Genomic DNA, 18,301 nt, shown 5'->3' on the forward strand with positions numbered 1-18,301 from the left:
CCCCATGACTTCCAATGCGATACTTGACAATTTGATACAAGTTCATAGTTGTTTCGATTTTTGCACAATAGTGCATTTATGGGAAAGATTTGCAGAGATACGAAAGATTCAAATTTTTTTATAGCAATTAATACTATTATTACAATCAAGAGCTTCAACAATTAATATACGATCTCTACTTCTTTCATCTTCAATTAGCCTTTGCTCACGGTATTTTAGGTTTATAGGCTCACTGCTCAGGTTGTTTAATTTGTTAATCTATTTTCTCAAGATGGACACTCCCATCCACTTGAGAATCATTTCTGCAGAGGACTAGAGAGCCTTTCTAGGCTCCATTATAGACCCAACCCTCCAATCAGTTTGCAAGGAGGTTGGGTCATTCACCAATGAGGCTGTGTGGATGGTGCTGGGTAGAGAATTTCTGTGAAATGAAAAAAGGTACCATGTTAACACGGACCTTACATCCTGCTTCTTAGCGTCTCTTCTGGACCTGGGAGGAGACAAGGTGGATATGCTAATGCTGTTGAGGAAGGTTTTTAAGGAAGAATTCCTCGGAGATGACATTACTCTTGTCGTTCTTGCAGAAGTAGGGGTGGGGATCCCTTGGGCGAGTGATTTATCCAAGCTTCTCCTCCCTGACCAAACACTGTCAGTGGCCAGGCAACAGTTTCTCCTAAACCTGAATGCAGAGTAGCTGACACGTCACAGAAAATGGGCATGGATTGGCAGGGACTTCCTCCGTAAATGGTTCCTCCTGGATGACTTTCCAAACTATATGTGGATTGAAGAATTCTCTCAGCTTATGTTGTCCGAAGAATTCTACATGGAAGGAGGGCCAGATTCTTAGGGCAAAATTGTAAACAATTCCACTACCTATGCCCTAGCCCCACCCCCCTGTAGTTTTTTTCCCTATGTCCTTGAACCCTAACAGGCTGCTAGTGTCTCACTCATTTTGGCTTTTAAGTTTTTGGGGGACTCAAGTCTCAGACAAAAAAATTGTAAATTTCAAAAGCATAAATATTAATGATAATTTTTCAAATTCCAGTTTGTTTCAATTTGCCTCTTATAGTCTTAGACTCTTATGGATATAAAAATGCTTTCTATAATTCTATTTCATTTTTATTAATTAATTTCATTCAAATGCTTTTTGTATATGAGCTACGTTATTTCAATTATTTGTTGAACAATGGAAATAAATTTAATACCGTGATCTTTTTTATGTAATGCTATAAAAAATAAAATTCAATTCGTTTCATTAATTATTTGTACATTGATTATGGTCGATTATAATTTTATAAATATATACTATATAGTCATTCAAAATACAAAATTTCAAAAGTTGCAAGATACAAAAGTTTATCAGTAAAGGTTTTTTCATTCAATTAATTGAAAACTTTCAAGATACAAAATTTGCCCACAGCGTATAGCAAGCAGACAACAAAACTAGTTCATTGCCGATAGGCCGCTCACTCAGTCTCACTATCCCCCTAGGACGCCTCCTCCTAGTCCCTTCCCTCCTCGGAGGTAGATGCTTTGGCTTTCCCTTTTGCTGCTTCAACTTTCATTTTTGGAATGCAGTTTAGGAACCCGAAGTCGGGGTCGCCCTCCAAGCTTGCTAGTATCTGTATGGCCCTTCCTTCTTCAGCCCTATCTCTCAATGCCCTACCAACCTCCATCCTTGCCACCACATGCAAAGCATTCAGGACTTCATCCACCCTCATTAATTTAACAAAGACTTTCATTGCTTCCCACCCCACTCGGGCTCGTTCACGACACTGGTATTTGATTTCATCCTCTGGGCCATGAATAAAAGGAAGCAAATACTCCTGGTCGTCCCCATCCTTAATTCAAATGCCAATTCCCAGCACCACCCACTCCAAGATTGAATCCAGGTTAATCAAAAACTCCCCATCAATCAAATTGACCAATGTGAGTTTTACATTTTCCACTTCCGGTTCGAATTCATGGGCCCACGCCATAATCAGAGAGTAAACCTCCATATTAGTTCAATACTGGTGACTGATATGTGCCACCTCCTCTGCAAGCATCATTCGAGCTACCGCCCACAACTTCACCTCCTTAAACCTGAACAGTCCTTGCATTCATTTATCAGATACTTTGCCCAAAAAGGGCACCAATTTCTTGTCTGTTTGAAGTGTGAAATTGGCCTCCATTGTCACCTACAATTTCAAAATCACTTCCTGCAAAAAAATGTCTTACAGAAGGTACGATTCTATGAACTACTACTATAGATTTGTTCTGCAGCTGCTTCAAAGCAAAAAGTGGTACACAAATCAAAAGGTTAAAAAATCTACCTCCATCTTATAGGTCGGGAAATGAATGTGCACGATAAGACATTAATGCCATGAGATCAGGAAAAAGATTTCCTGCCATCCTACCCTTCCTCCTTTCATGCGGCATGTCGCAGACAACTCCTTGTGCAACAATTAATCACCACCTTGGCATTTGTACTTTCCAAATTTGCTTGCCTTAATAGGTTGAGGACTGCAGTTGCACATTTTTAAAAATTAATAGACTAAATTTATGTTGAACTTTTATATATATCTTTAAACTATTTTTGAAAATTATATATCGTAAACATATTTTCAAAGAATTTTGTTAAACTTTAAATTAATATTTTAGATTTAATATTGAATGTTTTCTTTTTAATAATAAACTTTTACCTTTCAAATTGCATATCAAAATTTATATTTTTATTTAGTTATTTGTTTTATTCTCATTTCTCAAACTATTGCCCGGAATTGAACATTTTAAATTTAATTAAATAGAATTAAGTTCATAGTCTATAGACTATAAATCTCTTTTTCGGGTGGAATTTTAAAATGAATAAATAGACTTTAAAAATAGACCCGAAAAGTAACACGAGTATGGTGACGTGCCAGAAAAATAGCAGAAATCGTGGGACCCACTTCATCTTAAATAGGTACCATCGACCGTTCGATGAACAAAGATCAACGGCTAGGGTGGATTTCGGCCCGAATGTGGGAAGTGAACACCTTTCTGAGAACTTCGCCTGGAATTGGATATTTTAAATTTAATTAAATATAATTAAGTCTATAAATCTTTTTTTCAGGCGGAGGTTTAAAATGATTAAATAGACTAAAAATCAAACCTGAAAAGTGACACTAGTATGGTGACGTGCCAGAAAAATGGCAAAAGTCATGGGACCCAATACATCTTAAAATAGGTACCATCAACCATCGGATGAACAAAGATCAATGGCTTAGGGTGGATTTTGGGGCAAATGTGGGAAGTGAACAGATTTTTGAGAACTTTGCCCGGAAAAGTGACACGAGTATGGTGACATGCCTGAAAACTGGTAGAAGTGATGGGACCCATGACAACTGACAACAGGTACCATCGTCTGTTGGATGAGTAAAGATCAACGGCTTAGGGTAGATTTCGGCCTGAATGTGGGAAGTGAACACATTTGGGAGAATGTCACCTGGAATTGAAATGTTTTAAATTTAATTTAATATAAGTAAGTCTGTAAAGCACTTTTTCGGACGGAAGTTTAAAATTATTAAACAGACTTAAAAAACACACCCGTAAAGTCACAATAGGTACCTTGGTCCCTCATCCATTGGATGAGCAAAGATCAATGGCTTAGGGTGGATTTTGGCCTGAATGTGGGAAGTGAACACATTTGAGAGAACTTCACCCGGAATTGAACGTATTACATTTAATGTCCTTAGAAATTTAGAATTTATACTGAAGTATTGAATGTTTTGTCCTTCGGCATCGAATAGTTATTAATAATAATTAATAAAATTACAACATGATTCTTTATGTCCTCAGAATTTATACTGAAGTAATGAATGTTTTGTCCTTCGGCATCGAATAGTTATTAATTGTAATTAATAAAATTACAACATGATTCTTGATATTTTGCCCTTTAGGTTTTACTTTTCTACTTTTTAGAGTTTTCAAAATAAGAGACTCGTAAATCATAATTGTCTTTCATTTCTTGGATAAACCTGTAAATCGAGGGAGATTCAGAAATAGCTACTAGATTAAGGAATGCAAGTTGCAACAGAGACTATCCGCGCCAATCTAGTGAAATAGAAATTCCAATTTCTGGGTAAAATCTAGAACACCTAAATCCTGCCTTTTTTGCTTTTGGTAATCTCGTGGTCCAATTTGAGGGTTAGCATTTTCAGGTTTTTATCTAGCTGCCTAGCATTATTTTGAATTATTAACAATAATAGTGATGGGGAAAATGGGAAGCAGTAGTTCAACAAGAAGCCAAGTGAAAAACAAAATGTATCTTAACCTAACTAAACTGGTTAAAACACCAGGTTTCACTGATGAATACCATGATATTTATGACCCTGCTATCCATGGTGAAAAGCATATCATAGATATTAGATATACATTGTCTAGTAAGGCGGCAGATGCATCCAGGGCAAAATTTACTATTTTCAACCCAATGTTACAACAAAAAACAAATAAAATTGCCTCGTGGGATGTTGGATTGGGAAGCATGGTGTTACCTGAAGTATTCCCTTGCCCTGATTTTGTTATGGTCTGTGCCAAAAATTATGATGAAGATAAAAAAGCAATTGTCAATAAAAATACAAAAGAGGAAATTATATCCATAAACGAGGGAGAATTTGCTTGTTTGTTGAACCTAGGATTTGAAGCCCAAAATTCAAACATCCAAATTGACCTTGAAAAGCTGGCAGGGAATTATGAGAGTCTCGATCCAAGTCGTAGAGATTCATTTATCAAATGTCTAATAAAGATTGGTACTGGTATTGTGTTGGATCATAATCATAAGCCTCCTAATGATTCTAAAATTTTTGTTCCATGGGTTGGGGATACTATTTCCTTGCTGTCATTTTGCCTGGGATTGGAAAATGATAGGGAAGTGGGTGCAAGCCTTCTTGAAATGATTTATAATATCCATTGTGCAAGTCAGCCAGTAAGATATTATTTTATTTATCACATTGTAAAATCCATGCAAAAACAATTACTTATGATCAAAAAGGGTTCCTGTAAGACATTTAGGTTCTCATCATACTTGTTCTATCTCCTTCTATCCAAGTATCATGCAATATTTGAGACCAACAAGCTTCAAATTGTGAGCTATAAGATTGATGAGAAGATTGGGAAGAGAACAGACTGTCCAATGTATGATTGGAGCCCAAAGATAAGGATGCATGATAACAGAAAGAACTACAACCATTTTGTAGACTTCTTTTTGGCACCAATGTATAATGAAATTACAAGCACTCCAATGCCTAGGTTGCCTATGTCTTGTAGAGATTGCATTCAACTCGGAAGTCAAATAGAATTGGCTGACTGGTTCTTCATGGAAGAATTCACTATGATAAGGTTTTACGGATCGACAGTAAAACCATACAGACTTCCAATACATGTGATAGAGAGGGTATTTGCATTAGAGTATGCACGACAATTGGAGAGCATAGATAGGTACTTCCATGGTCAACAAAAGAAGAGCATATTTCCTTCCTTGCCTTTCTCATGTGGAGGGTTCACATTTGAGAGAAAAGCATTCATTGTGGCATGTGATTTCTTGATAGTTTTTAACTTTGGTGATGAGGGTTTCTGGTAGTATGATCTAATCGGTGTAGTTCAAGCAAGGCTTAAGAAAAATGGGAACTCTTCAGTGTTATGTCAACATGAAAGTAAACCATTGCTAGAAAAGCTTAGAAACAAGGACTCCTGGGATGAGGTTAAAAAAGAGATGGAGAAAATTGCAGCTGACAATAACATTTAAACAGAAGAAATTTCATCACAAATTATGGAGGGCCAGGGTATCTAAAATAGGAGGTCCTATAATTTCTACATAAAATTTGCTAATCCATCTAAGAAAACTATTCCCAAATCAATTCTGCATGAATGTAAAGAGATATATTGGACTCAAACCAAAATAAATGATTTTTGGACTATGAGGAGGAATCTCGGTGAACCAAAGACAACTGCAGAATTTGATAGCATCGACGAGGATGAAGAGTTTATCAAATTGTGGAATATGGAGCATCCCACAACATCATATGATAGGAGTGAAGATGTTGATCAGTATGAGCTTGAGGTTGAGCCCACTCAAACAACTACTATAGTCCCTAAAATATTAGGTGCAGTCAATGAGGGAATGAAAGAGAAATATATCAAAGGGTCAAGCATTGTGGAAAAAATGGGATTTGAAGGTGGTGGTCTAGGTCCCAAAGGAGAGGGCATTTGGTATCCACTTCAGGTACAAAATCCATCAGGGTCAAAATCAAAAGGTCTTTATAGACCAGTCATTGGACTTGATTCTTTAGATTCATCAGGGATAGGTACTACTCATTACCCTCAGGGTCCACCTACATTTGTTTCTGGTTCAAATGCACAACCACCACCACATCATGGTATTCCCATTGGTGGTGAATCAAGTGCCACTGCCACTGGTGGGGAATCTGGGGATAATATTCCTATTATTGTTCAGTCAAGTGCCTCTGTGATTGGTGTTGGACAAGGGAAACAACAAAATATCTCTCACAAGAGGCCACTAGAGGTAGATACTCAATCTCATACTATTGAGAATCCTATATCAAGTGCCACTGACAGTACAAATCAATCATTTGTAGCTTCAGATCACACACCTCAAAAGACTATGAAAACTACACATGAAAGTGTCAGTGGGAGTGGGACAGCATCAGGAACTGTTGTTGGTAATCCTATTCCTGGTCAAGCATTAGTTAAAATCACAAGAATAAGTGGAACTGGAGCCTATGGTATTCCTATGTCACCTTTCAAACATTCAATTGCTTCAGCAAGCCCAGATTTTCAATTTTGTGATTACTATGAAAAATTTGAACACACAACAAAAGAAAAAAAAGAAAAAAAGAAAGCATTTCATAGGAATTCCGTGTTTGAAGTTGTAAATGAACAACTTGCAAAGAACAGGGTATTTCCAACATATGACCCACAGAAAGATATGATGGAGTTCATGGTTGTTATGCCCCCGAGCCCATCTAAAGATAAAAATCCACCACACAGTCAGATAGATCTCTCTCAATTTCAAGTTAGCACCCTCCAAATGGATTTCTCCAAAGTACATAATGTGGACAAAATTAGAGTGTCAAAAGGACTAACGAAGTGGTCTACACTTCACTGCTAAAGGTGGAGAGAGAAAAAAATAAACTAGAGAAACAAATAGAAAAGTTATAGGAAGACCTAGAAAATGAAAAATCAAGGAGGAAAGCAACAGATAGCAAGTGCAATGAATTACATAAAAGGATAAAAAATTTGGGCTCTGCAGTAGAAATTGCAGAGCAGGACAAGAAGGATGCAGAATTGAAGGACCTGACACAAAAACTAGCTAAAAGTAGTAATAAAATTGTTGAGGAAAAAGCCAGTTTTCAAAAATTATACAAAAGTTATGAGTCTACTGCCGCTGAAATGAAAAAATTACAGGACCTATTGGATCATGGGAAGGAAAAAGAAAAACATTTGCAAGAGGAAGTAGAGGAAGAAAGAAAAAAATGTGCACAAATGAAAGAAGACCTGCACAATGCAAATGATAAAATAAAAAATTTGGATGATAGATTGAAAGATAATATGAAAAATACAATGAAGTATGTACAAGAAAACATTTGGTGGCAAATAATGTAGAGGAGTGAGAAGTTGTGTGAATGGTTTCAATTGACTGAAAGTATGAGACAATTTTTTTTTAAAATCAAAGGGCACTATGAGAAGAGCACACATGTTTATTCAAAAGAGGAAATGGCAAAAAAGATTTTGAAAGTAGTCTACAGTTCCAGTGACAGCTACTTGGCATCCAAGGGAATTAAGAGCCGCATTGATGCCACAATTAAGACATCATCTATCATTCAAAAATGCCAGAAGCTAAGGGAAACATCATAAGTTATGGACAGTTGTGGAAAAAAGATAATGAAGCTGCAAGAAAAGAAAAATAATTTGATTAAACTTGGTTTGCCTAAGCCTGTTGACACAGAAAATAAATTCATTGGAGAAGAAGCTTACAAAAAAATCATGGAGAAAAAAATGAAGTCTAATTTAGACTTGCTTCCAAAGGACACAACTCCCAAAAGCTTTCTGGAATTCATCCAACCATTTACAACTCTAAATTCGCTATTGGATGAAACAGTGATGTCAAGTAAATCTTCTAAATATGGAATGTTGACGAAGTTGGAGTTGACTTTCCATAGTTTATAGAATATTGACCTTCCATCAAATGAAGAGTGGAGCACCCTACAAAAACTGGCACAGAATTCTTAAGAATCATAGTATGTATTGCACAATTTTCTTCTTTTATTCTTAATTTCAAGGTTTTTTTTTTCCTGTTTTCTATTTTGCTAATCCAGCCTATGAATCTAATTTATGAATAGGAAAAAAATAGCACTCGCTATTTCTATTTTGCTAATCCAGCCTATGAATCTATGATGCATAGTACAAAACTTCAGCCAGTAAATTTGCATTCTCAAATTCTCCCTTGCTTTAACATTTTTCTCTATTTCTGATTAGTAGGTTTTAGGCACTGCTATAGCTATTATCTATGTTTAATTTGTCATGACTCATGGCGTGAATTAATATTTAATTTTGAACTCTATTTTTTGAACAGGAGATATCAAACATGTAGCAGATGTTAAATTGCTAATACGGCCTGTGATGGCCATATAAATATGTGCTGAGTTTGTGATTTTGATGTTCAGTGTTCATGTTGCAAACTTGCAATTCAACCTGAAGCTGTTGTTGCTCCCTTGTTTCTATAAAAGGGAATTCAAGGTCATTTGCAATTTTGCAAAGGGTTTTGAAACTTTGTATTCACTTTTGCATGGACATTGGAGAATCACACAGGAGTTGTTGTTGCTCTCTTGTTTCTATAAAAGGGAATTCATGGTCATTTGCAAAGGGTTCTGAAACTTTGTATTCACTTTTGCAATTGGCATGGAGAATCACACAGATTGGTGTATTACTATTGAATGAATTGTATCATATGGCTATATTTTGAAAGAATTAATGAAAATCTAAGTTCTTGACATGTGTATTACTATTGAATGAAATTTATCATATGGTTTTGAAATGTATCACACAGATTTGAGACTCAAACATGTATAAATAAACAATAAACATCTTTGTATCAATAAACACATTATGGTTTTTTTTTATTATGCTATTTTAAATCTGGAAATAGAAAGTTGAAAAATAAAATTATAAATCAATATTAAATTCTAATTGCAAAAAGTAATATGCTTTTGTAATATGAATGATGAGATATAGTAATAAGATTAATAAATACCAATCTCTTACAATTGCCATTCATCCTCATCATATTTAGTGCTTTCTTGATTCTCATTTGTGGTTTCTTTACTCTGAGTCTGAGTCTGCATATCTTCGCCGAACTACATCTCAATGCTACCCGTAGGTCCACTAGTCCCACTAGCACTTTGGTTTGAAGTGTTGCCCAAACCTCTTCTTTCACATTTGGACCTCCAGATTTGCAGTGCCCTATAGTAAGGAAAAGTGTCGACATCATACCTAGATGTATAGAGCCTCAAGCAATTTTCCAAATTTTTGTCTAGTTTGTTTCTTAGCTTTGATTTTAGGAACCCCAAAGCACTGAAAACTCTCTCATCTTCCACTGAACCCAATATCATGGTAAGACATAAATCAGCAAGGTTCACATATTCTGGCATTGAATCACACAAGGATGCATTCTCAGCTATATATTTCCAAACCCTTGTTACTGATCCCTCTTTGCGGGGGTTCTCCATTTTGGCATATTGTTGTTTCATAGTGTATGCAAAACGAGATGATTGCTCTTGAAGATGAGTTTCATCTAATATTCCATTTATAGTTACTCCATTCAATTCTCTGGATATGCAAAATTGTTTTATCAAAGTCAATAGCTTACTTCGAAAATCAGATGCACTGTTGAGGCTCCAATAATGAGGAAACACAATAGACATGGCTTCGAGTAGGTTGTCAGGAGGGAATCTTCTTCTAATTTCTGAGGAAAGATCATATGCAATTTTCTTCACAGAAGTAGTTATAGTCTCAACAATCTTGTCGAAATCTTCCTTTGTAACTCTTGCTAGTTTCTTCCTGGGGCACTTTCCTGGTTCCTCGGGGTCAACCCTGGCATATAAGTGCATTGGTATCTCAACTCCCTGTACATTGGCACATACCTCCCCATCTACACTAATTTGTAAAAAGTTATCAGGATTGTTCAAATCTATGAGTGTCCGCCACTTAACAAATTTTTCATCAGATAGTGTTGGTTGATTTCGATAGAGATTGTCGAGGGTCATGCATGTCATCTTACGCAGTGTAGCATATTCTGCAATATACAGAGCTCTTTTTTGGGCAGCCTTCATAATATTCCTCATTTCCTCTAGCATGGGTAGAAGAGCTGCTAAAGTTAAGAGTGTCTCTAAATTACTTAACCTGCCAAGAAGTTCAAGAAATTTTGGTTGATCTGATTCGTCGTGAGTTGTGTGAAATAGTCCAATCAAGGATGGATATTCTGAAAACACTCGATGCACTGGACCATCCAAAGAGATCCATCTGGTATCATTATCCTTGAGAAGCTTGTTCCCATCAGTTAATCCATCAACAAAGTGTTGAAATTTCATAAATCGCTTGGGACTTCGACAGAAGTGTGAGTAGAGCTCTCTGATTAAAATTTCAATTTTTTTAACTGAAGCAAACTTGCTCACAATTCCAAAAGCTAGATTCATTTTGTGAGCCATGCAGTGAATTGCAGTAATGTATGGTGCAAATGAAGTTTCAATCTTTGTACAAAGACCATTCCTGTGACCTTGCATTACTGAAGCTCCATCTGCTCCAACACAAACCAATTTTTTCGCTACCGTCATGTCATCCATACCTCCATATTCAATTAAACTTCTCTTTACTAGTTGAAATAAATTTTCCGCTATCGCACTCTCCTTCATTTTAGCAACATATAGTAGATGAGGTTGGCGGGTATGATTCTCTATAGTATAAACATGCATGCATACCCATGAAGTATTGTCTACTACCTTAACTTCATCTAAAGAAAATGCAATGAAGTTTGACTCTCTTATTTTTTCCTGTACATCTTCTTTTTCAACCTCAGCAAGATAACTTGCCCATTCCCATCCACTGTTTACTGACCAGTGTCTATTAGGATAGTTAGGGACTTTCAAAAAGTGTAATAAACCACTAGTTGATGGGAAATCTATCATAGCACACCCTCTGCTCAAAATATGAAAAACAACGCTTAACTGAACAACTTTTCCCAGTTGTTCTATTTGCATTGCTTTTCCAAAAATAGCTTTAATAGAACCTTTAACTTCAACAGGCTTCGTCTGTAATTTCTCATGAAAATAATACTCTTCGGCATTCCTCACATGCTTACATTCATGCTTTGTTTTCCATCTTATCACTGGTTTATCAACCCTGTCTATCATTTATTTTTCATAAACTTTACCCATATGCTTTTCTATGGTGTCAAATTTTAGCTAAAACCTAATTTCCTTCTTATTTTTCCAACTGCAAATCTTACACCTGCATTCTATTGGAGGCTCGCCTTCAATTGGATTCTCCACTAGTTCAATGAATGGATACTTCGATGCCCAATTAATTTGAAAATTCCTCACTGACATATCCCACTCCTGATCTTTTTTTGATTGTGGTTCACCATTTTTTGATATGGCTTTTCTTTTCCCCTTCCGTGCATTATCATCAATGGAATTATCACCCAAGTCGATATATCATTCTGGCTAACTTGGGGGTATCTACCAGATAATCTTCTTCAAGATCATCCTGATCTGAGATATGAGGTTCACCGCCATCTTCAACATGCGGTGTAGGTGGCGAATTTTGTACTTGTACTTGTGATGATGTACCTTCCTGATTTTCACCAGTACCACAATCTTTTCCAATGCCAAAGTACAAAGACAACGTTTTTCTTTTTGTTGGCCTCTCCTGGCCTTCCCCACATTCAGGTTTCCTACCCCTCTTCCTGTTCGACATCTCCAATGAAATAAAGGCTACCAAAAAAATATCAATTTGTTGAAGAAGAAATAATAGACTATAATGTATAATATACCACTTCAAAAATATGATCACTCACCTTTAGGCTTTAGGTAACTAGCAGTCGCCAATACAGTCAACAACAATGAATTTCCTTGGTTTGAAAATTCGCTATTGATCAGTTTTCAGAGCCTAGAACCCACCAGATTGTGTTGAGATAGATCTGATCTTTGCATGTATTTATACCAATCCTTATATGGCAAATTCCATGGGAATTTACCAGTATACAAATATTTGGCGAATCCCGTGTAATTATAACACGACTTATGTAATTTTCGAGGTGATTATGGGTTGTCCAAATATGACTTATGTAATTTTTGAGGTGATTATAGGTCATCCAAATATGACTTACGTAATTTTTGAGGTGATTATAGGTCATCCAAATAATAGGTGAATAGTGAATATAATATAGTTGGCGAAAGTTGGGGTGACTAGAGACACGCGTTGGCAAGATGTCGGGTGAATTGGGTCCCCCTGGATAACAAATCTTCACATGCCTATAGGCGAATTAAGGTCATCTATTAAGGCAACCTCGAAGAGTGTAGGCGAAATAATTAAATTTACCGTGTGTCCTACATTATGTAGCTTTTCTTGTTGTTACCAGTTTGCATGGTCATCATTTGTTGTTGTAAATTCTATATTTGTTGTGTCAGAATATCTATTTATGTCAAAGGTATACCTTGTGTTTGTGTATGTCCCACAAAAGGATTCGTGGTTGCAGAACTAGGAGGTTGTTGGAAGGTACCAAGATTATAACCTTGTGTGTTGTGCATTCCACTAGGTACTGTGAAATAGGTGATATGTGAACCCATGTTTGGTTGAGTTGTACTTGTTCCTTAAATAGGTGCTGAGACACTTGATACTATCGGTATGCTTTGTGATGGTATACTAGCATTGATTGCTGAGGATGACACACTTGTTTGAAAGTTTGCATTTGTGTTGACATTTGTTTGGATAGGTATGTTTTGAGGAAGACTGGAGGTCGTTTCTTGTATTTGTGTCAAGGGTGTTGTTTGACTGTTATCTTGACCTAAAGTTTTTCTTGGTGGTAAGATTTTTGTGACATCAAAATCCTCAAGTAGTTTTGCCCCATTTTGTATTAACAATGAAAGATAATTGTCCCTATCACTATGTATAAGTGCATCTAGGATCATGAGGACATGTGGGTCTTATTGAGCGGACTCAATTTCTTCCTTCATCAAATGTTGTTGTAATTCATTTAGGGTGGACATTGTCTATGTATCTGAGTGTTGACCTATTGACATGTCCATGTTCCAAGTAGGGTTTACAGACTGTGTGTTGTTCGGGTCCATTATTCCTTTCTCTTTTTGCGACCTTGTGACGGGCATCTAAAATTGTTTATATGAGGGTGGTTCTATGCAAGATGATGACTTAACACTAGACTGTAGATGTAGATGCAAGGCTATACTAGACTCTCTATTGAGGATTTTGACGTAAGACCTGTTGAGAATTTCTAGATTTCTCTAATGCAAGTCTTTCCATTTGTTGACTAAGTTGTTCAGCCTCAATCTCTCTATCAATTCTACGAGAAATCTTAGACTCAATGTTTATCTCGTGTATGACTCCTATATATTGAGGTGCACTTCTTCTTAAGTCTCAAGCTAAGTTAGATAGACCATCAATGATTTCTCATTGACCACCATTTGGAACTAGATTAGGTTGCTCAAAGGGGAGCAAACCATCACCTGGGAGACCCATGAAGGCACATGCTATGAATCTATAACTGACAATGAACGTAGACATATATGAGGTCTAGATGATGACGTATATGATAATGTAGGACTATGTAGATAATGCAAAAGACTAGGGATGATAATGACAATGTAAGTGGGACTATGCATAGGACGATAATGAGGACATAAGTGGGACTATGTAAAGACTATGTAAAAGACTGCCTAGGGTCACAAGTATGTAAGGACTTTTGAGTTTTGGTTTCAAAATGGACTTTGTTTTCTGTAACTCCTTGTGTGGGACAATGTTTTGTAGTTTTCCAAATCTGAGAACAATTGCTAGGAGGTATGTATAGCCGACTGACTCAATTTTCATACAATCTCAGAAAATTTGGAGATATGTGGGATAGGGCCTGAAATAGCCCAAGGGACTTACTCAATACTGGTCTAGCACAATGATACATAAAAAAGAATGGAATACAATCTTAGGCTTGATAGTGGACACCATTCAATGAGGCCCTTATGAAATACCGAGACAAAATGAATAGATAGAGAGTCTGGCAGCACTGGCTCCACTCCATGGCACACACTTCTCGGGCATGCCAGTCTCTCTTACCCCAAATATCTAAAGATCTTATAGCTGAGGGATTCTTGTATCATAGTGTAAGGTACATGAAGGGTATCTATGGGGTACGATCCGCACTCCCAAAATCACTGAATGTAGGTTTTTTGGCAACTAAATTGGTTCTTAGTATTAGGTTTCATGGGGTCTCGATCCAACGATGGATTCTCAGAGAAAGCCACTTAAGACTTAGTTGAGCTTATTGGTGCAGGGAAGGCCCCCACATATGTCAAATTCACTCAACACTCTAGCCGCCTGACCAGTATATTTATATAGCGGCTTGAAAAACCCGCTCGAGAGTACATTGGGAGAGATGATATCCCCAACGCATCCCAATTCGAAGTATCTCTGTGGGGTGATGAAATCCCCAGTCAAAGATAACCCTCACTAGGTAGAATAAAAGAAAATTTGGATGTCGTTGTCACCTTCCTTCTTTCTCCCAAGACCTCGAAGGTGGGTGGAAAGTCACTTAGTGCAAAGGTAGGTCCACCCCAGACACAATAAAAATCCTTTACCTTAAGAAAAAGACAAATGATTTAATCTAATGCAGCCTAATTCATGTTCATTTTATAGCCCAAATTTAGGTGTTAGATATGCATGTGCATGTCTATTTTAAACATCAAATCAAAATATGAAGGCATACATGTCAATTTTTAACCATTTGTTGATTTTAAGCACCAAAAACCAAGTGTGAGATACATGCATGTCAATTTTATCCCATGTTCATTTGAAGCACCAACAAAGAAGTGTGAGAATATCCATGCATGTCCATTTTAATTGTTGTTGATTTTAAGCACCAAAAATGAAGTGTAAAGTTATCCATGCATGTCCATTTTAACTGTTGTTGATTTTAAGCACAAAAAATGAAGTGTAAAGTGTGCATGCAAAAATACTAATCTAATCTTCTCTGCAAATCTGCCACAGGTTGTAAACAAAAGATTAGTAGTAAAGTTCAAACAACAAAAAATAGAAACTCAAAATTTGACAGAAACTAATGCATAATCCTACCTGCATGATTGTGTGATACTCATAGACTGAATGTGTGAACCTGACAGAATGAATGCATAATTCTGATAGACTGAATGTGTGATGAAGACTGATCGATTGCGTAGCAACAACAAGGTGATTGCATGATAGAAGGAAGACAACAACAAAATTTAAAAACTAAAAAAATAAAAGGAAACTAAACCTGATCAGGAACCTGCAAAACCAATTGTGAAGTCCTAGCCAAATCTCTCATCATCCATTTAATATTGATAAGATCATATTTAACAATATAAGAATGAACTAGGCTATTATATCTATCTAAGGCCAGTTGCTCTTCCAAATCTTGTATCAATTTTTCTGCCTAGAGAGCCTTTTGATAGCATTTGGCTTCTCTTCTTTGTTGTTTCGTCCTTCTTGCACCTGAAATCCTGAACTGTACTTTTCTTGCCATAAACTGTTATAATCAAATCATGAAATAAAAGAAATTTGATCCCTGATTAACCCAATTTGAGATAGAATTAGACAGATGAAATAACAGATGGAAGAAAAATTTAAACAACAATTAACCCTACGGATGCGTGATGCAGAAAGGGCGATTGCACGATCTAGACAGGGTGATTATGTGACCCTGTCAGAATGAATGCGTGACCCCGAAGGGTCGAATGCGTAATTATGTCTATGCGATTGCGTGACGATGTTAGCTTGATTGCATGATGAAGAATCTATTCTTGAAATTCATGCAACCTGCAAAAAAATAAATAAATAAAATCTATACAATCTGCAAAACTACACAGAAAATAGAAAAGGTTAAATTGTTGTTAGTTCACATCGGGTTCACCAAAATGTAATGTGTGTAAAATTCATCTTAATCAAAATGTCAATTAGAAATCAAGGGAAATCACAAATCCCTATCTAATCAAAGAATCAAACAAACAAGACAAAGAAATAATGCAATATCAAGAAATAAGAATTATAATAATTCAATGAAACTCCCTATTCCAAGATTGCATATCACTTCCATTGCTCTTCTCTCCTCTGTGGTATGATGGCTCTTAGATATTGTGCTGGTAACCTGCAAGTGACACAAAGATTTGAAGTTCGTGATTATTGAAAATGGAGATTGGATGCTCAATTTATAGATCTTTGGAGAAGATTGATTGAAAGGTGGAACAAATTGATCAAGAGGTGGAACTCAGGTGAGCTCCCATGAAAATTGATAGTTGAATTGCTGATTGTAGGAGGGGAACTCAATAGATGGAATAGATTAATTGAGTCAACTGATTGAGAAAAAATTGATTGAAGGAAGAAAAAGAATGATTGGTGGAAATAAAGAAGATGACATAGAAAGCTTAATTTAGAAAAATCTAACTAAAAGATGGAAATAGAAGTTGAAGAGATAAATGATTTAATTAATTAATTGATTTAATTAATTAATTTAGCATGTGCTTGCATTTAGATTTAGATTTTCAATTTAATCTTTGCATGAGATTTATTCAAATAATTGAATTTATTTTAATTCAATTTAGTATTTGAATATATTTAGAACTTGACTTTGATTTTCAATTTGGTTTTTGAAATCATGCACATGTAATTGAATTTGGAAGCAATTAGAAGAATATGAAATTAAAAGAAATTAGAATTTGGGGATTTGGAAATGGAAGAATTAATTAGTTAATTAAATAATTTAAAGAAACTATTTAATTATGTAGAAATGGAATTTAATTAAATAATAAAGACTATTTAATTTAAAGGATTAAAATTACAATTAATTAAATAATAAATATTTAATTAATATTTAGAAGAGGATTGAATGATTAGATGATTGGAGATAGAAATTGAAAATTAATTAATTTAAATAATGAAGATTATTTAAATTGGGGAATTAACCATAATTAATTAAATAATAAATATTTAATTAACATTAAAAAATGGTTAAAATGATTAAATGATGATAGAATAGGAAATAGAATAATTAGTAAGATGATGAGGAAATATGAAATTAGAAGACTATGATTAATTAACTTAATTAAATAATTAAAGAATTATTTAATCAATTAGAGGAATAATTAGTACATGATCAATGAGACATTTTTAGGTGTCTACACTTTATCTAATCAATCTTATCAATTCAATCAATCAATCAAACCTAATCGATTCTATCATATCTTATATAGGATGTATCTTTCCTGAAACCAGATCTGATTCATGTCTTATACAAGATGTATCCTTCCTGAAACCAGATGTTCTGATCATGTTTATACAAGATGTATCCTTCCTGAAACCAGATGCTTTGATCATCTTTGTCTTATACAAGAGGTGTCATTCCTGAAACTAGACTGAATCTTGATCTTATCAATCTAATCAATCAAGCTAATCGAAGAACTCACATTTTCATCAAACCACAGTTGCACAAATCAAATAATTTCTAATCGGGATATCAATTTCACAAAAAGTTGCAAAAATCCAAAGATCAATTATCTCAATTGATCTCTCGAGGGGGCATCATCATACCGTATTTTAGCAATCAAGAGTTGGGGCATCCTATCGAACCAATATCATCATCAAAATGAGATTATTTTTTGAATCAACACATCATCACACCTCGCTTCAAAGAGGGGCAAAATGTATACACCTAAAAATGGTTTGAAGATAATTAATTGAATAAGCAATTATGTAATTAACCTCCCTCCACAATTTAATTGAATTCATCAACAATTTGATTAAAATCCCCCCTTTTCATCTATTTATTAATAAATCTAAGGATTTATTTAATAGGTTCATTTCAATAATGCCCTTTGATTAATTAATTCAAATTAATTAATTCTTCCCCATCAAATTCATTTCTTCTAAATCTTTTAATTAATTAAAAAAAAAAATTATGAATTGTTGAGAATAATTAGCCTTTTCTTATTATTGTAATTTATAAATTCAA

Source organism: Cryptomeria japonica, chromosome 2 (genome assembly GCF_030272615.1).
Source record: "Cryptomeria japonica chromosome 2, Sugi_1.0, whole genome shotgun sequence".
Classification (NCBI taxonomy): domain Eukaryota; kingdom Viridiplantae; phylum Streptophyta; class Pinopsida; order Cupressales; family Cupressaceae; genus Cryptomeria; species Cryptomeria japonica.